General features: G+C 35.4%; 1 protein-coding gene across 1 annotated transcript in view; it reads left to right on the top strand.

Annotated features, from left to right (window-relative positions):
- Nucleotides 1-23,858, top strand: part of MED13L (mediator complex subunit 13L) — a 271,204-nt gene that overhangs the window by 61,464 nt on the left and 185,882 nt on the right. The window lies entirely within an intron of this gene.

Genomic DNA, 23,858 nt, shown 5'->3' with positions numbered 1-23,858 from the left:
GGAATTATTTATAAACTAGCATTGAGTTTTAATTATAGAGGTGTTCAGTAACTCCTCACTTAACATCTATTGATAGGTTCTTGGAAAAACTGTGACTTTAAGTGTAATGATGGATAGCAGGTCCTCAATAATGTTATTTCCTTCACTGTTGTTTTCATTATAAAGTTGATGAGGGAAAAAAATTTGTTCTGTTCTACACCATTTTGCTTAAAGTCAGTTTCCAAAAACCTGTTGACGCTGCTAAGTGAGGACTTACCGTAATGCAGTATGATTATCTGGTAGATTTGGGTTCTTCAGACAAAATGTTATATATATAACTTAATAAACATTTCAGAAGCTTTTATTCATTATTTTAACTTATTTCAGTAGTTATTTATTGAACTATAGTACTGTATTCTTATTCCCATTCTGATAGTATTATCATAGGAACATGTCATGATACTATTAGAAAATGCTACTTAACACAGCCATATACAACAAAGTTTTAAACGGAATGTAATCAAATATTAAAATTTGGTATAGGCAGGAGTATAGTGGAGAAGGGGATGTTTTTAAACTAGGGATGTAGAGATAGGCAATTTGGGACTTGAGATGAGTAGTTGCTTTTATTTTTTAAAAACTTTAAGCAAAATCTTGGAACTTTCTAGATTTATTTTTCTATACTATTCTTTTGTCACTTACATTTGTCTTGTGTATCACAAAAATTATTTCTAACTTCCAAATTCAGCTGATAAATAAGGCAGTTTCAGGGTATGCCTTTTATTATTTAGGAGCCTTGTGGGATGATACCTTGAGATATACCTCAAAAAAAGTTTTTTCTCCTTCTTTTGAGTTCATACAGAATCAGCCACCCTTTACTTTAAAGGTACATTTCGTCAGCAAAACCGCCTTCAACAATAAAATACCAGAGGCTTTGACTTTCAAGATACACTATTCAATATGGTAGCCACTTACCACATGTGGCTGTTTAAATTTGAATTAATTACAATTAAATAACATAAAAAATTCAGATTTTTGATCTTACAACAAATTTTAGGTACTTACTATGTATGGGTAGTGGCTTACCCTGTTGGACAGTGCAGATATGAAACATTTCCATAACCACTGAAAGTTCAAGTGCTTGTCTAGGTTTGGGAATGACTGATAGGCAATTCAGAGTGCCATCTTAAGGAAGAGGCACTAAATGTGTTCTAACAGAAGACCACTAAGCAGGAGTTTGGTAGGAACATTTCTTCTTCTGGCTGGGGGCATAATTAGAGTGACAGGAACTTTCCCCAAGTTCTCCATCAGCCCTCTTCTCCTTCCTTCTTTCCTCCCCTTCCTTTCTTCCTTTTTGAGATGGTGGTAAGTTTATTCATTATGGTAGGGAACTAGTTTTCTTTATGATTTTCTTAGGCTTTTCAAGTTGATAGTTTCAGGTGGTAAACGATGAGCGTGCTTTCCAACATCTCTTGATGAGCTTTCATTTATAAATTGTGCTACACTTCCATTAGCTTTATTAAGAAGTTTCTTTATTATCATGCCAGTTTACATTTTCCCCGAATTCAGGCAGGATTTGTGGAGGCTTATTTTGGTACATTTATGCTTATGTGCTAAAAAAATAAGCGTGATAGATTAATTGTGCTCGTTTTGGATTTTGAATTTTTGGTTGCTTTTGTGTAGTATATTTACAATTAATGTTAAGCGCTATACAGCTGTGGTCCCAAAACCTGGGGCCACAGACCAGTTTGAGTCTGTGGCCCGTGAGGAATCCAGCCGCACAGCAGGAGGTGAGTGGCTGGTGAATAAGGGAAGCTTCGTCTGTATGTGCAGGTCTCCCCACCGCTGGCATCACCGCGTGAGCTCTGTCTCCTGTCAGATCAGCATCAGGGGGGCATTAGATTCTCACGGAAGTGAGAACCCTAGTGTATGTAAACTGCGCATGCGAGGGATCTAGGTTGTGCACTCCTTATGAGAATCTAATGCCTGGTGATCTGAGGTGGAGCTGAGATGGTGATGCTAGCCCTGGGGAGCGGCTACAAATGCAGATTATCAGTAGCAGAGAGGTTTGACTGCACGATTAATGTAATGCGCTTGATTCATCCTGAAACCACTCCCCCTCCGGGCCCTCTCGATCTGTGGAAAAATTGTCTTCCGTGAAACTGGTCCTTGGTGCCAAAAAGGTTGGGTACTGCTATACAGAACATACGGATTTTCCCTGAAAGACATGTGGTTGGATTGTAGGGCTCCATGATACTATAATACTACAGAAATATAAGTATACGTTGCTTACCTATTAAAGGTTGCTTGTGGGCCTTTTTAAAAAATTTTTATTTTGGGTAGTTGTTAAAAAGAAATTTTAGGAGATATGATATATATTCCATGAAATAAGGCAGACAGTTCGTCCAGTAAACATTTATTAAATGTTCTCAGAGGTTTGAGAGAAGTAACAGTATTATTCAAACCATTTGCTTAGTGGTTTTTCTGATTTCCTCTAGGAATGTAAATGTGGCAGAATTTCAAAGCAGTTAATTTTCCTTGACTGTAGCTGGAGATCCAGATACGTAATACAATTGATACTCTATCCTGAGATGATTTCACTGTAGATTCTGATCCTTTTAATATAGCTTAGAGAATATCTATGTGCTATCATAGTGACTGGAAATCATTTTGAGGTGCCTCTGCTAATTTATCATACTTTTAAGACTTACCCTTTAGAATAATCCTGCCCACCCACCTCCTGCAGTGCCACATCTCATGCCATATATAAGTTGTAATGGGAAGGGAGGGCGGCTGAATTTGTCTTGAACTATGTTCCCTTAAATTGGTTTAGTGTAGTCTGTGGCAATAGAATGACCAAAATGTTAGAAAAATTTAGGAGGAAAATGGTTAATGTTCTTAGAAATTAGAAGAATGTTTCAGGAGGAAGCCTAATTTTGGTTAAACCTTGGTTAAATCTTCTTAGAATTAGGAACCTAGAATAAAGTAGGACCACTTGGAAATCTTCTGAGCTTACCATAGTTTGAGGACTCTATAATGTTTAAGGAATTATCATGTTGGTTTTATTTTGGCCTTGGGACCGTGTAAGTAGGTCTGGAACAAATCTCACTGTGGTAGGAGGTTGGGCCTTAATAGTTATCTGGCCACTCCCTCAGCAGTTGGTGGGAAGCAATAAGGAATAATAAGAAAAATACTTAGAAGGAAAGCATAGTAGGGAATAGATGGGTTGGAGTCTATAAACCAAGTGAAGAGCCATGATTTTTGAGGTAGTATTTTAGAAAAATGTGGAGTGGTAATGGTTAGCTGGACAAGGCATCAGAAAGGTCCAGTGATTGATAATGTGGCACAGTTGTAATAGTTGTGTTTTTAAAGAAACAAAGCCATGAAGGGATAACCTCTAGCATATATAATGTTTCTGGGGACAATTTAAAAGTATTTCCTCAGTATGACCTTAATGGTTCTCATTTAATCCAAAGTAGAAATTCTTTAAGGATGTTGAACTTGGAGGTATATTGTTCCTTGGTTTGTACTTTTTCCTCAGGAATCAGGGCAGCCCTCTCTGTAACATACTTGCAGTTTTTAAAGTCTGCTGGTGATGGGTACAAAATGTTGGAAATTGTAAAAACTATTAAGCTCTGAGCACTCTTTGTAATTATTGATAATTTTTACTTAGGTACATTTTATTTTACCAAGACTATATATGAAGACAACTGTAGTGCATAAAATACATCACGTATGATGACGTGGGGGGGGGGCTTTAACATTTCTGTTGTTGTTTTTTTTTTTGAGAGAGAGTCTCGCTTTTTTGCCCAGGCTAGAATGAGTGCTGTGGCATCAGCCTAGCTCACAGCAACCTCAAACTCCTGGGCTCAAGCGATCCTCCTGCCTTAGCCTCCCGAGTAGCTGGGACTACAGGCATGCGCCACCATGCCCGGCTAATTTTTTTCTATATATATTAGTTGGCCAATTAATTTCTTTCTATTTATAGTAGAGACGGGGTCTCGCTCTTGTTCAGGCTAGTTTCGAACTTCTGACCTTGAGCAATCCGCCCGCCTCTGCCTCCCAGAGAGCTAGGATTACAGGTGTGAGCCACCGCGCCCGGCACATTTCTGTTTTTTATATCAGACCTTTAATTGAGTAAATGCTATTTCATTTTTTTCTGATGCTTTACTCTTTATACAGAATATTCAAATTAGTTTTGCTCCTTTTCCCTTATGTTTAGAACAGTTGAATCTTTCTTGAATTATTGAAATGATAGGTGTGATTTGAATAGCATTTAAAGAAAGATTTTTAAAAAAATGTATCTACACTAATACCTTACAGAGTTATAGTTAACTGTTCCTCCAAAGGTGACATGTTGAGTTTTTATCTTTGAGTATTATCATAAACTCATGGATTTAAACATACTGTGTTTCAATCTATTGTAGTTATCCTTTTTGATGTTTAAATTTTCCTATCTTTGGCCAGTGGCAGTCTATTCAAAGTGGCTTATGAGTCCTTTTGATGTGACTTTGAGTACTTAGTCACTGATATCATCCTTACCTTTTTGTATGACAAGATGTTCTAGGCTTATCTTGAAAATTTTATGCTCCAGATCTGGATTCAGCCATTTTACTAGGAATTATGGTTCCTTTAATTGGGACATAGTATTTAGAGACCACAGTCTGAGCACTGGGGATTCTTGTTGCTAGTACTTGAGTCATTGTTTCTAGGCCTTTTCAGTAAATAGACCTAGATTTGTGCCTTTTGTTTGTTTGTTTTGTTTTTAAAGATAAAAGACATAGTAATTCATACTAATACTCAGCAATTCAGGTTCAGGACTGTAGGGTTTTTACTTAATACCACCATTCTTTATCTGTATTTTCTTTTTCTCATGCCATAACTGCTGATTCTCAACATAATTTCATATTTGCTTTATCCCATGTTATAAATACAGTACTCAACACCATCATTGCTGGAAATATTAATTTTTTCTTGTTGCTATTATTGGTATATACTCGTGTTGTTTAACAGTGGGGTATGTTATGAGAAGTACATCTTCAGTCAATCTCATCGTTGTGCACTTACACAAACTTTGATGGTATAGCGTATCACTCCTAGGCTACAAATCTGTACAGCATTTTACCGTACTGAATAGTGCAGGCAGCTGTAACACAATGGGAAGTTTTTGTGTATCTAAATGCAGAAAAGGTACAGTGAACATACAGTTTTATAATCGTAGGGGACTGTCATATATGCAGTCCCTCTGTTGTTGACCAGAAACATCATGATATGATGCATGACTGTATGTGTATTTTTATAGGTTTTTATTTGTTCTTCTTACTGTATACGCTATTACAAACATGTCTTTAACTACTGTGCTTTAAATTCAGTCAAAATTCCTCTCTTGGTCTTGCCACCAACTGGTTACACAATTAGGTTTTGATTTTTAGGGGTTATGTAAAATAATTTAATCTTTTCATAATTAAGAAATGTGGCTCCAAAGTTAAATCTATAAAACAAGGCATATTCAAAGAAGTCTAGTAAGAACACACATTTTCTTTTTTAACTTGGTAAACAGTGAGCTCTGTAGAGGATGCGGGTTTATTTTTGTGTTTTATCTTCTTTCAGGATGTTTAAATAGGAACAGATACATGGTTGCAAATCAGTGCTTCAGTAACTTTTTAATGCTCTGGATCTCCAGAAAACTGACAAATAAAGACAGGAAGAGAAGTGTTAAAAAGGAGGGAGGGCTACTTGTCATTTCTCCCAGATGGCCCTTTGGCTTCCTAATTTTACGTACTATTATTACAATTAATAATACAGGCTTTTTGCCTTTCTATAACTTTTCTTTATCCTTCCTCACTTATAGATGTTTGTTCCTGAAACTGTTGTCTTGAATATATTTGGTGTCGATAACATTACTTGTGTCTGATATATGAGGAAGCATCATTCCTTCACTGTTCAAGTAGTACAGCGTGGCTCTGTTAGCTTGTGCTTAAGGTAATATTTTAGATGTTCCTATTGTTTGACAACTTTTGAAATATAATAATACCTAAGTATCTTCTGCTAAAGTTAATACCCCAAAGTTTAGTAGGGTTCTTAATTTTGTCTAACTTACCATTGCTGTTTTAAGTTTTATGATTTTTTTAGATATAAATAAAACAAAAAATTGAGTTTTTAATAATGCAGTGTATCTTAAATTTTTTAAAGAAGAAAACATTATATATTAAATATATTTTTTTATGGAGGACTTAATATGTATGGTTATTATTATCCCAGTGGTGAAGTTTTTATTTCCTCAAAACAGGAAATGTTATTACTTTCTCAGGCTTCAGGAATGGTAGAAGATGGATTTGCATGAGAAGACAGGGTAGGAAAATAATTGGGGTCAGTCTCAAATGGATGAGATTGGTGGCCATTTATTAAAATACACCTGTTTTTACCATTGTTTATAGCCCATTTTATTCTTAACAGGCTGGTAGCTCAGGGGGTTTCCCCGACCCTTGGCCAAACAGAGTGTGGAGTGGGGTGCACCGAGTATGAGAGTCTAGGAAAAGGAATCAGTGTTTCTTTTTAAAAGACTTTTTTATGGTAGAGCAGTTGAGAAGGTGATTCTTGTCACGGTGGATGGGGATGGCCACTGTGCTTCCTTCATGGGGGGACAAGGAATGAATCTTGGGGCAAAGAGCCCATGTCTTTGATCCCAAGTAGCTGATGAGAAGAGGATTAGTTCTACTTGAGTGTCCCTGAGTAAAAAGAAACTAGGAAAAAAGATGTATACAAGAACAACTTGGAAAAAAATTTTTTTGCAGTGTATCTTTTTGAAGTACCATCTCATTTTTCATGTATTATTGGAATATATATTTAACTGATGTTTTAAAGTGCTCGTGAAGTCCAAACTCTTGAACAAATGAAGACAAAATCTGACCAGGCACAGTGGCTCACGTCTGTAATCCTAGCACTTTGAGAAGCCAAGGTAGGAGGATTGCTCGAGGCCAGGAGCTCGAGACCAGCCTGAGTAAGAATGAGACCCCGTCTGTACAAAAAAAAAATAGAAAATGTGGTGCATATCTGTAGTCCCAGCTACTCAGGAGGCTGAGGCAGAAGGATCACTTGAGCCCAGGAGTTCCAGGTTGCAGTGAGCTATGATGACTCCACTGCACTCTAACCTGAGTGACACAGTGAGACCCTGTCTCAAAGAAAAAAAAAAAAAAAAGATAAAATCTGACTTCTCAGTCTCTTTACTGGTAGATACCTTTGTATTTTCCATCACTGTTTTCTAAGTTCTGGTTAGGCTTTGGCAGCAATATGAAGATCAACCTATGTGTTCCAGTAGGCCAACCACCTGAGTAATTTAGTAAGTAGGAGGCCATGTGCAGTTGGAGGAAAAGGGTTGTCTACTTCCACTCACTGTTAGTGTCCTAGGTAGCCGTGAGAAGAGACAGTAAAGAAGTATATTTGTGAATAAGTGCTGACTGCGATCACCGCTTTTACTATATGGCTGCTTTTTATTAGCAGCAATATTATTCTACAGTTCTTTCATATAAGCCTTTTCATAAATTCCGAAAGGACTCAAGTCCTATTTTTTGCCAATTCTGAATTCTGGCTGAGTTACTTTATGAAAGTAAGACAGCAAACGGGGGTCCACAGACAGGACACGGAAGGTTTAGGGTTAAGGGCAGGAGACAGATCTAGGGAGCACAGTAGGTCAGAACAAGATAGGCGTAGACCAAAGGAAGACGTATACAATGGAGAGAATGAGATAAAGAATGAACTGGTAGCAACTAGAGGAGCTTATAGTGGTGAATGAAATAAGGTGTTTATATTAAATATTAAAAGCCAGGGTAACAGTAGACACCAGAACACATCCTAGAGGCAAGGCAATTGGTGAAAGGTTTATAATTTAGGAATCAGAACATCCATCTACATGGAAAAAGCAGATTGTTGGGAGAACTGGCACCAATTACCTACAGCATGGACACCAAGACAGCAGTCTTCTCTCCTAGCCAGGAAAGTTCTTACAGGTTCTTCCTAGGCAGTAGCTGTTCCTCGTTGATAGCAGTCATGGAAAGCAGCAGTTCCCTTTACATCTGGCAGCTCATGACTACTGAGCAGCTGGTCTAAATCACTGGAGTTTTATGGTAAGTTAGGTTCTATTAAAGTCTCTTCTCTTTCAAAGTAGACAGATTTCTAGATCATGGCCCATAAAAATCTTAATCTCTTTGTGTGCAGACATTTGGAGTTAGGTCGACTCGTAGAAGCAGATCACTAGATTATGGTGATATGCACACCGTTTATATTTTGAAGAGATGTGTCTTGAAGCCTCCTAAAAGTCCTACTTTTGCCAATACTATTATGACATGTAATTATCGTTCATAAAATAAAAATTTTGCTCTGGTTGGCCCATTCACCGGAAGTATTAATTCAGATGGCTTTTTCTTTTTTCTTACTAAACATGTGGTTAACCGGCTTAATTCATAAGTCTGAGTAATACCCTAATGACTATTCCACCCTTATATTTTTGAGTAACACAAGTAGTTCCTTAAATCTCTTTACTTTTACTAGCAGTTCTAACAGTTGATTAGTTTTTTATTTTTATGTCCATTTCTGCTTAAAAAAGTCTTTTAAAACAATAGCTTTAGGAAAGTTACTGTGTTTCTAGCATGAAATAGAGAAAAATAAACACCACTACAAAGTGATGGTATTGTACCTACAGAATATCACAGGACTATTTATCAATATTTTGAAGGATTATTAATATTTTGAAAACATTTGCAAATTTTTATAAGCAGAACTTATGAAACCAAATCTTACATGAAACCCTAATGTATAAAACTGTTACTGTTCCTGCTTGAAGATGGTATGAAGACATTTGTCCTGAGGTCTCTGGGGCACTTTCACAAAATGTGAGAGTTCAGAGAAATAAGGTTTGAAAGCCACTGATTTAATCCAGTCCCCTCATTTTTGCAAGGGAAGAAACTCAGACTAGAAATTCCTATGTTGATTTCTGTGGAAAGCAATCATGAAATAAATCTAAAAAGTTTAGCAAAGCCCATTCATTTGCTTTCCAGGTATTTAGCTTTGACTCTTGACAAGAACTGGAATGCTTTTGTAAAATTTGGTAATTTCTCCTTTATTCTTCTTTTGCCAGATTTTCTTAGATTTTTGAGAATCTCCTCTATATTTCCTTCCAAGCCTTTTGTGAGAAAGAACCTTTCATTTTTCTGAAGCATTAAAATTGCCTTCTTGAGGAGGACTTGAGTGAATCTGTGGGAAGGTGCTGACCATGAAGAACCCCAGAGGCTGGGGGGAGAGAGATTAGAGGTTGGTGGTTTTTAGGGTGATTAGGGGTTCCTTGTGCATCCTAGCCACTGGCAGTTTAGAAATGAGTAAACCAAGGCATTGAGCAGTGAAGTAACTTGCTCAAAGTCATGTAGCTTGTTAGTGGCACAGTCAGAATTGCAACTTGATCTGTACTTTTTCAAACATTTCCATTGCCTTTTTGCCTCTAATTGTTGTCTGGATAGCTATAATATTTGAATAGATAAAGTGTTATATTTCTCAAGTAGATGACATTTCATCCTTAAATTCAAAACTTAGGTTCTATAAATTGGTGTTTTTCTTTATCTTTTAAAAAATCTTAAGCTCTGTAAAAATATTCTGCTTTGAACGAGGGTGCTTATATCTGCCAAAATCATTATCGAGCTTCTCCAGTCATTTATTTTCTTGAAATTGAAATGAAACTTTCTGAACACAGCCTTACTGAATATGGATTTCAGAACCATAATAATGCTTCTTGCCTCTGCAGATTCTGAATTGATCTGAGTTTGGCAGTGAATTATGTATGTGTTATTTCAGGAATTTTGCACATGCCCTGCTTTAAACCACTGATTATTTTTGTAAAATGCTGTTGTGTGGATTTGGCTCATTCCATTGACGCTGAACTCATCAGATGGCTATATTGTCTTCTAGGAATGTGACTTGAATTGATTAAATGGCATAGGCAGCAACATCTGTTTTGTAAAGCTAGTTTAGTTTCCTAAAACTTTAGATTTTCAAATTTACAGCTTACAAATAAAATGAAGTATATTTCTTTAATTCTATAAAAAGATTTTTGTGGAGATTTGATAGATTGCTGTAACCGTATTTTTAACCTATTCTTTTTATAACTTGTTTTCTTATTGTTCATTTTCAAGGAAAAGTCACATTAGGAATGTTGGAAGCTTAATAGTCTTAGAGCAGTGGCTCTTAATGTTTTTAGGTCATTCATCCACTTGAGGAACTGCAGAAAGCTTTGGATCGTCTCCTAGAAAAAAACACTTATGCACGTGCACCTACAACTCTGCATGAAATTGTGGGGAGGTGAAGCTCCTCTGTGCAGATCCTCTGAATTTTGTCACCTCCTCCTTGATGTCCTTTGCTTCTCATGTGCTGTTAAATACATTAATAATGTTGACTATGTAGTAAAGTTACTTTTCTTCCTACATAGCTTATAGACTTAGAGACTATTTGGATCACCATTTTAAAAATAAAATATTTCATGATGTCGATCTATGTATACACCATTTTTATTTCCCTGTGTTACTGTCTATTTTTATTCTTTTTCCTCATCCACATCCATTTCTTTTTTAGTCAAGGAAATGTATGCATCTCAGGGTTTCTTGATTTATTATTGCAACCTTTATTTGGAAACATTTGATAACCAAAATTTATAAATAGTTTTTATGCTATTACAATAAACATGCTTACCTGACATGATCTTGTAGAAGTTCTTTCCTCTATGCTTTCTGTGTGTAATATTTTCAAATGATATTTTCAGTTTAGGATAGAGTACTTTAAAAAGAGCTGAGCCTTTGGTAGAGATAGGTACTCTGATATGCCAAGCCATGGGGGCTTCTTTACCATACTAGTGGATGTGATCCAGTAGTCTTTGAACAGTCAGTTTTCTTTTACAGTGTGGAATCTTGCCTGTGACTTAAAGGCTAGCAATGGGTATTTACTAATTAATCTTGAAGATGGCTGTTCTTTTGTAAACCTCCTATCTCCATATCTGATCTGTATTTATTTTAAACTCAGAAGATGGGCCCTTTTGCCCTCCCTACCCCTCTTGTGTTAAATTATAACAATAACTATCACATCTACTATGTAATATAGGGATTTTTATAATATTTTGTATGCCCCAGCCCTTTATTTCAAAAATTTAACTGCTGACTAGTACTCTTTTATTTCATCAATTATCTTTAATTCTTAAAACAATTGATTAGAAAATAAATTGAAGCTTAATGAGGATACTACTGCCTTTAAAGGGTGCTTCATATAGACTTAGTAGGTTTTGTGCACCAGAACTGTTTGCTTATTGTTTCTTTCCCTCCCAGTGGGCTATGGGGTCATTGAGGAGTCAACAGATATACCCTTCTATTAGCACTGTTAACATGGTGCCTGTGAAATAGTTCAACAACAGTTGAGCAGTTGATAGTTGAGTGAATTCCTAAGAGTTTTACAATTTTGACCTGACAGGAAAGATTATTTTTCATTTGTTTTTCTTGATGTTTCAAATTATTTTGAACTACAAATGGTATTTTATTAGTAAGTGTGATAATTTATTGTGAATATAATTAATGTCTTGGTTTAGCATCATTTATGCAATATTTAATGAGAAAGGTGGCTATAGTATACTAAATTGTCAACATTGTAAAAAGTACAAAAGTGCTTTGGAAATGGTGAATGACTGTACATAATAACCACTGTTGCTTTTTTACTGGTTTAAGAAATACATGTGACACTAAAAAAAGGCAGAGGATTGATGTCACTTTATTAAATCTTCTGGTTGGTAAGAGAATTTAATCACATGTGATTTTGCTAATAGGCTACTTAAAATGGTTTGTTTTTCCTACTTTTATTTCAGTCATGACACAGTATTTTGGTTCTCTGCTGCTTTAAATTATATCACTTAGAATACAGTCTAGCTTAAAAAATGCTCATATAACCTTGAACTCAAAATTATTTTCCTTTTTAGTGTAATAGTTTTTAGCTGATTAGCTTCTTAAATGTTGGAGTATGACGTTAGGGCAGATATATTTCTTTCTTTTTTTAAAAAAAAAAATAATTAATTTTTTTATTATTGGTGTTCTGATAGCTCACTGCATGCAACCTCAGATTCCTGGCTCAAGCAATCCTGCTTCAGCCTCTTGAGTAGCTGGGACTACAGGTGTGTGCCACCATTCCCAGCCTAATTTCTCTATTTCTTGAAGGGCAGAGGAGAGTAGGTTTTTGATACTAGGCCAAAAGATTATTTGCCCTGGAACAGGTTTGAATTTTTTTTAAAAAAAATAGAAATAGTGTTTAATAAGTATGTGAGTCCCAGTCTTAAAATTTGATGACTATTTAACAAAATGGGAACTTGTTTTCTTAAATGCCTTAGGGCAATCAGTACTAATGCTTTTATATGATTACTACAAGTAAAAACTTGGGCATTTTATGAAAGTATTTTCTCACAGATAAAGAATGTTTAAAAGTTAGATGATAAGCTTCTTTAGGCCTCAAGGGTTATACAATTTAGTATTCCTAAATAAGGACTTAGTGTTTCTTGCAGATGAGGACATTGCTGTTGGAAGCAGTTTGACATAAAAATAAAGTGTGTGTGAAGACTGTATCACTTTAGTGCGAACTCTTTTCTTGATTTTCTTAAGTGGAAATGGCTGAGATTAGGTTTACAAAGTCTATTAAAATCAAAGCTTGCTTTTCTGTGTAGAATAAAATGTGTTTTTTTGACGGACTAGTACTGAATAAAATGGCCCAGCCCTCTCATGTAAAAACTGATGGAGGACAGAAGATGGAAGAGATGGACAAAGAAAATGGGCCATTGTGGAATCACAGGAGACGGCCAGTATCAGATTCTTAGAACAGAGAAAGAGCAAGCAAATGAGTCTCTGGATGGATCAGACAGTAACCTCTACTTTAACAGTCCCTAATCAGTGTGTCCAGCTGTAGACATAAATTTTAGTAGTTCCTAGGGGCAGAGAGGGTGGGAATTGAGGCTTTAAGAGAGGGAGTAGGAGACTTTAACTTTGTGTCCTTGTCCTCTGATATACTGAGACTTAACATCTTAGATTTTTTTGAGACAGAGTCTCACTCTCTTGCCCCGGCTAGAGTGCTGTGGCGTCAGCCTAGCTCATAGCAACCTCAAACTCCTGGGCTCAAGTAATCCTCCTGCCTTAGCCTCCTGGGTAGCTGGGATTACAGGCACGCACCACCATGCCCGGCTAATTTTTTCTATTTTTAGTTGTTTGGCTAATTTCTTTCTATTTATAGTAGAGACGGAGTCCCACTCTTGCTCAGATTGTTCTCGAACTCCTGAGCTCCAGCAATCCTCCTGCCTCAGCTTCCCAGAGTGCTGGGATTATATAGGTGTGAGCCACCGTGCCTGGCCTACATCTTAGATTCTCAACGTCTGTGTCTTTTTATTAATACCAAAGCTATAGCTATAATTCACTGTATTACTTTTCCTAAAGTGTGTCCATCCAGTTAATTTTTTATTATTCATTAAGTAGTTTTTGCATGTTTATGTGAAGATCAAGTGGTAAGAGCTATGATTGCAAGGGAAATCTCCTTGAGTCCTTAACCTTTAATGAGCTCTTAGTCTCAGGGAGGTCTTGGAGGCTGGATGATGAACAGTAGAGGTAACTATGAAACTCAAGTTATGACAACAATAACTAATATTCAAGCTGCTTTTCACTTGAAACACTACTTCCTGGACCCCTGAGTGGAGTCGTCAGATAAATCTCAACGTGCCGAGGCAGGTCTAAACTTCTCAAGGGAGTCTGAGAAGAGAAAGCAATTTATTCTATTTGGGGTTAATAAAGACTTTGCAAAAGTGGGTGAAAATACTGCCTTTAAAGAAGAGGTGGATTTCAGTAGTAGAGAAGGAAATAAAAGATATCTAAGCAAGACAACACAACGTAACAAATGCATAAACTTTTTTTGTTTTGTTTTTGAGTATTTGATGGATGGGATAATACATTGAATACTCATGGGTCACTTGATCATAGACTTTTGTGTCATCAGGGGAGAAAAAGGTAGATTGAGACCAGTTTGTGGCACAAGATCAATGCTATAGTTCAGATGTAAGTAGGAGAAAAACATGAAATAATTTAAAAATAATTTTTTTCCTTTGTAGTTTTGTATTTTTTTTTTTCTACTTTTAAAAGTCAGTAAAAAACTACAGGGTTCTTGGTGTGTGGAAGGAAAGTAACAAATAACATCATGTGTTGGTTATCTGCCATACATAAACACTGTTGATAGTATTTTTATTGTTAATGAGCTTGTGCTTTCACAGATGTTTTCTAAGTAAGTGTTCTCCTATGTAAAAATTTCTTATTGAAGGAAATTTTTGCTTTTATGTGAAGATGTTAATTTTTTTGGCTTTCTGTAAAAGAGGATGGATTGCTGGGTGATAAATGCCAATTTAAAATGTTATACTCCTTTGATTAAAAAATCATAAAGTGTTGCTTTCTAATTTTCATGATTTTTAGCTAGTAGCTATTGAGTAACTGCTTTTGAAGCAGTTGGAGCTCCCATTTTTGTCCCTAAAGAACATCTTACTGATGAAAATAGAGTAGTGGTTGTGCTAAATGACTGAGAATGGACAAAAAGATAAAGCAGAGAACAGAGATAGAGTTCCTTATGGCAGTGGGCCAGAGGCCTACTGACATTTACAGATAACAGAGGAAAGCGTGTGGTGTGCTGCTTGTACTGTCAGATAACTGCCTGAGCTGTGCTAGTTAGTGAGACCAGCCCTTCTGCTGTGTACACAGTTCCATTTTTGCAGTGGGGCTGCAGGACTGGTGCTGTATTTTCATCCACTGGAACTCAGTGTAATTTTAGGGATCACGTGGGTGGAGGTTTAGACTAAAGTAAAGTGAATATGCTGTTTATCATCAGCAAAGAATATGCTTTGGTTTTAGGGAGACACTGAACTGATGTTCTGTCTTATAGTTTGTGTTTTAGGCTTATGTGGTTACAGTTCAAACTACTATGTATATATCTTTGAAAGATTCCATCAATATGTATTCCCATCAAAATAAATTATTAATGTAGATAATTAGATATAAATACCTTTATATTTTGAAGCCATGTCTACATAACATTAAAATTAATGCACTTTTATTAATCCAGTAGTGCCCTACCAAACATACAAAAACTTTAACCAGTTCTGAACCACCAAAAAGATAGTTAAAATTTCATTGTGTATTAATAAATGCATCCTAAATTATCAGCATTATTTCCTTTCTGACTGTTTTAAATTTAGAGGGAAAGATTAAGAGAGATTTTTGATTTTGATTGAATAAATTATTATTGGTAATACTTGCTTTGCCTTTTGTTACATATTTGGTTTTAGTTAAGAAGTTTTATTCTTTGTTAGAAACCCTATAATTACTCAGTTAACAGAGTTATTCTCTGTTATTCCTCTATCATAATCACAAGTTTTATTACCACAATTTTGGAAAGAAAGCACTCTTATCTCATGCCTCATTTCTTTGGGTGTAGAAACTGAATTTTAAGGACTATTGAGTTGCAGCTGAAGACTGGGGCAGTCATACTTTTTTGTTAATGGCACCTTGTTTATTGGCCCTCCATTTCAGTTTTCCTCTGTAGAAACACCCAGAGGGACATCTGTGGTACTCTTGGGTAGCATGTAGGCTATATAAATTTCCGCTCTCCAAGGCAATGTCAGGTTTAAAAAGACTTTAAAAAATGTAATTTAAAAATTAGGTTAGATGGCTTAAGCTAGCATTTTTTTTCCCTTGCCACTTGAAAGATTATCCATTAGGTTATAAATTTTATCTTTGTGTAAGATTTATACTGTTTATATATCTGGATGGTATATGATTCAGTGTGACTAATTTTTTTCTCTTTTCTGATAGAAGGTTAGTCTCTTTGCGTTGACTCTTTGCTTGTTCTGAAACTTCTGTAACTCTCTCTCTCAGAACCTTGTTATCTTGCTTCCATAGTATGTATTTTTAAAAACTCTGTGTCTGCAACTTCCTGGTTAAATTCTTCATTATTATTTTCTAGTTCATTAATTCCTCTTTAACATTTAAACTTTACCCGTCTATTCAATTTTTCATTTTCATTGATTATTTTAAAATTATTTAAAACTTATTTTAAATTAAAATATTCATTTTCAAGCTAATTCTTTTTTATTTATACCTAATCTTATTTCACTTATGCTTGAAGTAAAATAAGAACTCACTTATTTTTTCTCTTTTATAGAAGAAATTTTATAAATTTATTTGTCTTTTAGGAACTATTAAGCATACTATTTCAGGTATTTTTCAGACTTTTCTGTTTCTTCTCTCTCTCTCTCTCTCTCTCTCTCTCTCTCTCTCTCTCTCTCTCTCTCTCTCTCTCTCTCTCTCTCTCTCTCTATCTCTCTCTCTGTCTGTCTGTCTGTCTGTCTGTCTGTCTGTCTGTCTTTTTTAATTTTTTAGAGACAGAGTCTCACTCTGTCACCCAGGCTGGAGTGCAGTTGTGTGGTTGTAGCTTACCTAGAGCCTTGAACTCCTGGGCTCAAGCAATCCTCCCGAATAGTTGGGACTACAGGCATGTGCCACCATGCCTGGCTAACTTTTTCTTTTTTTTTTTTTTGGAGAGATGGAATCTCACTATGTTGCCCAGACTGATCAGCAACTCCTGGCCTAAAGCAACCCTCCCGCCTCAGCCTCCCAAAGTGTTGGGATTACATGTGTGAGCCATCATGCCTTGTTTAGACTTTTCTGTTTCTATTTGCATTTGAAAGGATTTTATATTTCAGTTGCTATGCTTGTAGATTGTCTTACTAGTTTTCTTCATGTCGTGGTTTGGGAAGTACCCCCACCCTCCACAGTCCTTTCCTATCGGGTGGTTTTGCAGTTGTTCTTAACTGGCTCTCCCTGCTGGGACCCCCATCCCAAACCAGGTTTTAGATTGGCAGCTCAGGGCACCTCTTTGTGATGGTGGATATACCAGTATTTGTGTTCCAGCCAGCCAGGCTGTTGGATGGTGTGGCTCAGACCCCAGTCTTCTCCCTTTCCTGGGCACTCTGCTTCTGAGAAGCCGTATTTTCTGGAAGCACACACAGCTGCCTTACCCCTAGGCAGCTGTTTGCAGCAGTTCATTTTCAGCCCAGTCTCAGCCCTAGTCCCTATCTGCTTTTATTCCTGTTTCCATAGGATCTGAAACTTAGGCCTCCACTGGTATCCTTCTGAAACTGGAACCCAGCAGGCCTACATCTTCTGTGCCTCTTATTGTTATGTGTTTCTGTTTTATGGTGATACTGGTCCCCCCCCCTTCTTTGTTTTAGAGTGGGCATGCCTTTAATTTCTCTTCCTATATTTTATCCATCATTACTATATATTTGGAGCACGGTGGGTTTTTAAAGCAATTTATGATGCCATCTTGACAGGAAGTCCTGAGGTTTATATTTATAAGTAAGGTAATTTTTAAAAAATGGAATGATGTCTAGCTTTTTGTATTTTAGTCATACGTAATATTTAACACCTTTGGTTTTTCTAAACAATATTATGAATTTTTTTTTTTTTTTTTTTTTTAATTTTTTTTTTTTTTATTCCTTTATTTTTTTTTTTTTCCATTTTCAGTTGGCCAATTAACGTTTTTTTTTTTTTTTTTTTTTTATTTTTAGTAGAGACGGGGTCTCGGCTCTTGCTCAGGCTGGTCTTGAACTTCTGAGCTCCAACGATCCACCCGCCTCGGCCTCCCAAAGAGCTAGGATTACAGGCGTGAGCCACAGCGCCCGGCCTGAATTTTTTAATATTCTGTAGGACATATAAATTTTTCTCCTTGTGCAGTTTAACTAAAATTTATTTAGCTTTGTGGGCTTTTTATTTTTGCAGTACTTCTGAATGTGGCTAAGGTGAATTTGATCAAGTGTGAGGACTTGCAGTTGAAGTAGTCTTCAGTGATTTTTAACCTCCTTGTAATGATTAGGAAATACCCTCTCCTTAAAAAGAAGAAGGGGTATGGGTATAGACAGAATTTCTTCTTCTATTCCCTTTCCTTCCACTTCCTCTTCTCCTTCTCTCTTGTCATTTACATCTGCCTCTATAAAAAATGGAAATAGGAAAGATTCTGATTGAACAATCTTATTTATGTTCTGGTTATTTGTAGTTTTATAAATTGTCAGAGGGCTAGAGAGTTAATTGGAGCTTTTAATAATGAAATTGAAGTATGTTAATGTTTACTTGCTGTTTACTTTAAGTGATCATCTGTAAACTTTGTGCAGCTTCTCATTGAGTTAACTGTTAAAAGTTTTTCTTAGGAGACAATTGTCAAGTGATCAGTTTACTTGTGAATTGCATTTCTCCTTTGGACTGGAGGCAATTCTTGATTGTCAGTCTACTATTCCCATGATGATTTCCTTCTCTTAAGAAGTCTCATATGTAGTTTTCATTTCATTCTGCTTTTCCCTTTAATTTTGGGAATTCTGATTATTAAGAATTCTTATCTTTTTTTTTTTGAAGGAGGTTATTGGTGACTATGAGGAACTGGTTTTTCCTGAGAGGTTCTACTTTACACTAAATCTTCATCTTGACTAGATTTGATAGTGTATTTAGTTAAACTACTTGAGAATTGTTTCTGGAGGAATATTGAAAAGTAATTAAATGGCTCACATTTCAAGTTACTTATAAAATAATAAATTAATATATAGATCTATTCTCAGTTGAAATTAGTATTTATTTAAAGTTTAGATTTTTAGTTTCTAAAACAAAGCATGGGCAATATAGTACTTTTATTACATTGAAAAATGTTTTTGATTATTTTTAAAATAAATAAGTTTCAAAGTTTTTTTTATTTCAGAATATTAATGGACAAAAATGTTTTTGTTACATGGATTGCTTTTGTAATGATTGAGTCACAGCTTTAAGTGTGCCCATCACTCTAATATTAATGAACACTTACAGCTGTGATTCCTCCTCCCTGCTCCCCAACTTGATTTTCAATGATTTTACTTCCTTCTGTGCACATGTGTGCCCATTGGTTAGTTTCAGTTTAATAGAGTACATGTGGTGTTTGTTTTTTCCATTCTTGAGATCAAAGTTATTTTTATTTTAGCATTGGAGTACAGAAATAAGGACCAGTTTTTCTTATGTCCTTAAATTATTTTTGTCTTTGTCTGGAAATGGAAGAGTCTTGAACTGTCTGATTCCTAAATAGGTTTGTTTAACATGTTGACATATTTATGTTCCCAGTATATTTAGTATGACTTAAGGAAGAATAGTTCTGCATCCCTAGAATAAGTCCTGTGATATCATAGAGAATAAAACCTTTATAGTAATAAAGTAGTATATTCTGTTAGGTAAGATTTTATTTTCCTCTTTTAAGTGAGATTGTAATTTTTATTTCTGTTGTCAGTTTTATTTTTGCATTAATAGTTGTATTTTTTTTTTTACTCTCTTTTAGGTTAAGCAGGTAGAAATCTTGCTTGTTAGGTTTATCTTTAAAGCATACGTAACTAACATAGATATTAAAGAGTTAAATTTTCTCCAGCTACATTGGCAGTTTTCAAATTTTGGTACACTTGCTCTGTCATTTGGGAGGCAAGAAATGCTTGCCTACATGGGGTCGGGGGATCTGTTCATGAAAGGGAGATGTGTGGAGAGCACTGGTTGTAAAAAGGCTATAGCTGTCACCCTTCCATAACCCTGGTGTTTTTTGCTTTTTAAAATTGTTTTAATGGGTATTAAACCTTTAAAATAATATTACTTTAACCATTTTATCTGCTTTCCTAGCATTTTGAATATTAACTATTTTAGCATACTCATTTTAACTACTTTCTGTTTATTGTCCTTATTAACTAAGAATGTTAATACTATTTCAGGTAGCATAAAAATTATTAATGTTTTGGGTGCATTTTTCTCTTCTTTGCCTTCACTTTGATAGCTCCTTGGTGATATGAAATAATTTGCCTTTTTACTTTTGATGGTATAGTACTTTTTAATTAAACCTAGATTTCTCTGCCCTTAAAAATTCTCATTTTTTGAGAGTTAAAAACAGATGCATGTTTAAATACCAAGTTTGATTAGTGTTACACCGCTGATCTTTGAAAGCACCAGTGTACTTAATAAATTCTAGGTAAACAGTAGTTAAAGGATAGAATTGTTTGAGGTATTTGATAGGAAATGGCTGTTTCTTGCCTGAACTAAGCGGTGATTTTCAAGGCAAGCAGCAGAAACATCACTAGGTAGGAAGTCTCATCTTCACTGACAAGTTCAAATTTTATTGTTTTCATATATTTAAAATAGTACAGTACATCACAATTTATGCTGTAATTAAAACAAATGAACCTTTTAGCATGGAATGCAAAGTACTTACTTTTGATGAATCGATTTAACAAAAAGTATCAGATTGTTTGACAAGTTGCCTATATGATAATGTTTTGGATTGCTTCCTGAAACAAAATAGGACTTGAAGCTGTTGATGTAAGGCATATGTTGTATAATAAGGAAGAATGTACTTTTATTCAGATTTGATGCAGTGAGCAATTTTTCTGTATTTCTCAAGCTTCATACTTAACAAAAATGAACAAAGTTGAAAACGATTTCAAAGCCATACTTCTTCATGAATTCCCTTAGCAAATTGCGACATACTAAGTCCAAACATTACTATAATTCATTCATAATAAAAACTGTCAGAAGAATAATAGTGGGAGAACATGATAAATTTGCATCTATAAAACTTGATAAAAAGTGTTTATACAAAACCTGTAGCTAAGATTATTTTTAATGGTGAAGGAGTGAATACTTTTTCACCTAAGATCAGGAATAGGGCAAAAATATCTGCTTTTGCCATTCTTATTCAATATAATGCTAAGAGGTCTAGCCTGTGCAGTAAGTCAAGAAAAAGAAATAAAAGTTACAGATCAGAAAGAAAGAAATAAAACTATCCCAATTTGCAGATAACATGATTGTTTACATAGAAAATCCCAAAGAGGCTGGGCGTGGTGGCTCATACCTGTAATCCTAGCACTTTGAGAGGCTGAGGCTGGAGGATTGCTTGAGTCATATGATAAAAGGTAAATATAGAAAAATTAATCAAATTTCTGTATACTAGCAATGATCATATGCACACCAAAATTAAAAATACAATACCATTTATAATTGCTCAAAAACAACAACAAAAAACTCACTACATTTAGGTGTAGATCTAAAAAAGTGTGGGGCTCATACTGAAAACTATACATGGCTTTTCAACCGTTGGTACTATAGTAATTGGACCTCCATACTTAAAAAACAAATGTGTCCTGACCTAAGTAAGTCTCATACCTAATACAAAAATCAATTCAAACCAAATCACAGACTGAACAGAAAATGTAAACTATAAAACTTTTGCCAAAAAAAAAAAAAGAAAATATTTGGGATCTAAGATTAAGTAGAGTTCTTAGACCTGATACCAAAAGCACAATCCATACAAAGATAAGTTGTACTTTATCAAAATTAAAAATTTTTGCTCTGCGGAAACCTCTTTGAGAGGATGGAAAAAGCTACACAGGGAGAGAAAATATTTGCAGACCACATATCTGACAAAGAACTAGTATGTAGAATATATAAAGATTTCTCAAAACTCAGTAGTAAGAAACCAAATAGTCCAGTTAGAAGGTAGGCAAAAGACATGAAGAGACATATAAACATCTATACTTCCTTCTGTGGAAAAAAAACTAACAACAAAAGAGGAAAAAAAATAAACATGACAAGTAAGCACTAAAAAAGATGTTCAATACCTTTAGCCATTATGGAAATGCCATTTAAAACTACAATGTGCTGTCATTACACACCTGTAAGAATGGCTGAAATAAATGTGACAACACCAAATGCTGGAGAGGATATGGAGAAACTGGATTACTTCCATTTTGATGGAGGGACTGTAAAATGGTACAGCTATTCTAGAAAATAGCTTAGCAGTTGCCTAAAACATCAAACATGCAACTACCATGCTGTCTAGCAGGTATGCTGCTGAATTTTTATCCCAGAGAAATGAAAATGTATAACTGGAAACAACCTAGATGTCCCTCAGTGGGTTAAAGGTTAAACTGTGTATCTATACAATGGAACACTACTGATTAATAAAGAGAAACTTTTTTTTTGAGACAGAGTCTCGCTCTGTTGCCCGCGCTAGAGTGTTATGGTGACAGTCTAGCTCATAGCAACCTGAAACTCCTGGGCTCAAACGATCCTCCTGCTTGAGCCTCCCCAGTAGCTGGGACTACAGGTGTGCACTACCACACCTGACTAATTTTTTCTATTTTGAGTAGAGACTGGTCGGGCTGGTCTTGAACTCCTGATCTCAAGTGATCTTCCTGTCTTTGCCTCCCAGAGTGCTAGGATTAGAGATATGAGGCACCATGCCTGGTGAGAACCAACTCTTGGTACATGTAGTAGTAACCTGGATAAATCTCCGGAAAATTACGGTGAGTGAAAAAGCAAATCCCAAAGGTTATATACTGTGTGATTCCATTTATATGGTATTTTGGAAATTCCAAAGTTATGGACATAAGAGATCAGTGAATGTCAGGATGGTTCAGGAGAGGTGGGAGGTGGAAGGAAATCTGGTATAGCTGTAAAGGGGACCATGAGGGATCCCTGTGGTAATGGCAGTGTTCTGTATCTTGACTGTCAATGTCAGCGTCCTACTGTACTATACTTTTGGAAGCAGCTAGCGTTGGGGGACATGGATAAAGGGTACATGGGATCTTCTGGTATTATTTCTTAAAACTGCATGTGGATCTATAGTTGTCTCGAAATAAAAACTTAGTTTTAATTAGCTTCTTGGCATCTGTATATGTTGCTGGCTAAGTAAAATTTGAACTCAGATTGTTATCTATTTCTGGGACTTTCTATCCTTTATTAGTTGTTAGAAATTGAGTATCTTAAACGATGTATCCTTTAATCTTGGCATAGATTTTTTCCCCTTTAACCTTACCTATCTTCAAACTGCTCAAAAAAACATGGTTTTAGAAATGTAAAATTGGTCTTGTTAGCCACAATACAATTAATTTTTCTTTTATGTTTAGAATTTCCTTTTAGGACTAATAATAGCAGCTGTGACATGACAGTGATTTTATAATTTGTTAATTATGTTATGTAAAATGTAATACTGGTGAGGAGCCAATAATGTTGCACAGATTATTGTAGTCCTGAAAAACCACCAATAAATCCAATGAATGAGTGAGAAAAGTGACACTATTGTTGGCACTCTGAAATTCTGCAGGGACTTTCATTGTAGCTAAAATCAACCCTATCTTCTTGCTGTGTTCAAGAGGCTTTTCATTGATTTCTGTTGACAAGAAAAGCCTTTTTTAACTTAAAAAAGGAAAAGAAAAAAGGCAGTACTCTCCAGGCTCTGTGTATTATTAAGATCTTTTAGTAGTGAGTTGCTCTTTCTCTGGGAAATTGGCTGTTAAAGTCAGAGGGAACTCTTAATAGTTTGCATGGTGTTTGATTAAATGGAACAGTTGGATCAGCACAGATTCCAGATTTAATGGAGCAGATATTCACCTCTATACATCCCCTATGATTAGCATAGTTGTATTTTTTATAGAAATATAATTTTAGGATATACTGTTTTACATTATAAAATAAAAGAAGTATGTTAAAGAAAACCTGATAAATTGAACTTTTTGGGGAAAAGACTTTAAAGCATATTATTAAAATATAACCTATAAATAAAACAATATGTATTCAGCTTTGTGGGATACTTTATAGTCCTAAGGAGATCAGAAGTGACTCTCTGAGGAGATCAAACTAACTGTAATACTGGAAAATGACAATGATAGCTGTTGACATTGTAGTGTTATTTATGTGTCAGGCTTTGTTCAAAGCACTTCTTATGCATTAACACATTTT

The sequence above is a fragment of the Microcebus murinus genome, chromosome 22, assembly GCF_040939455.1.
Source record: "Microcebus murinus isolate Inina chromosome 22, M.murinus_Inina_mat1.0, whole genome shotgun sequence".
In the NCBI taxonomy this organism is placed as follows: Eukaryota; Metazoa; Chordata; class Mammalia; order Primates; family Cheirogaleidae; genus Microcebus; species Microcebus murinus.
Note: the sequence above shows the minus strand (reverse complement) of the source record. Positions and strands in the feature narration are given on the sequence as shown.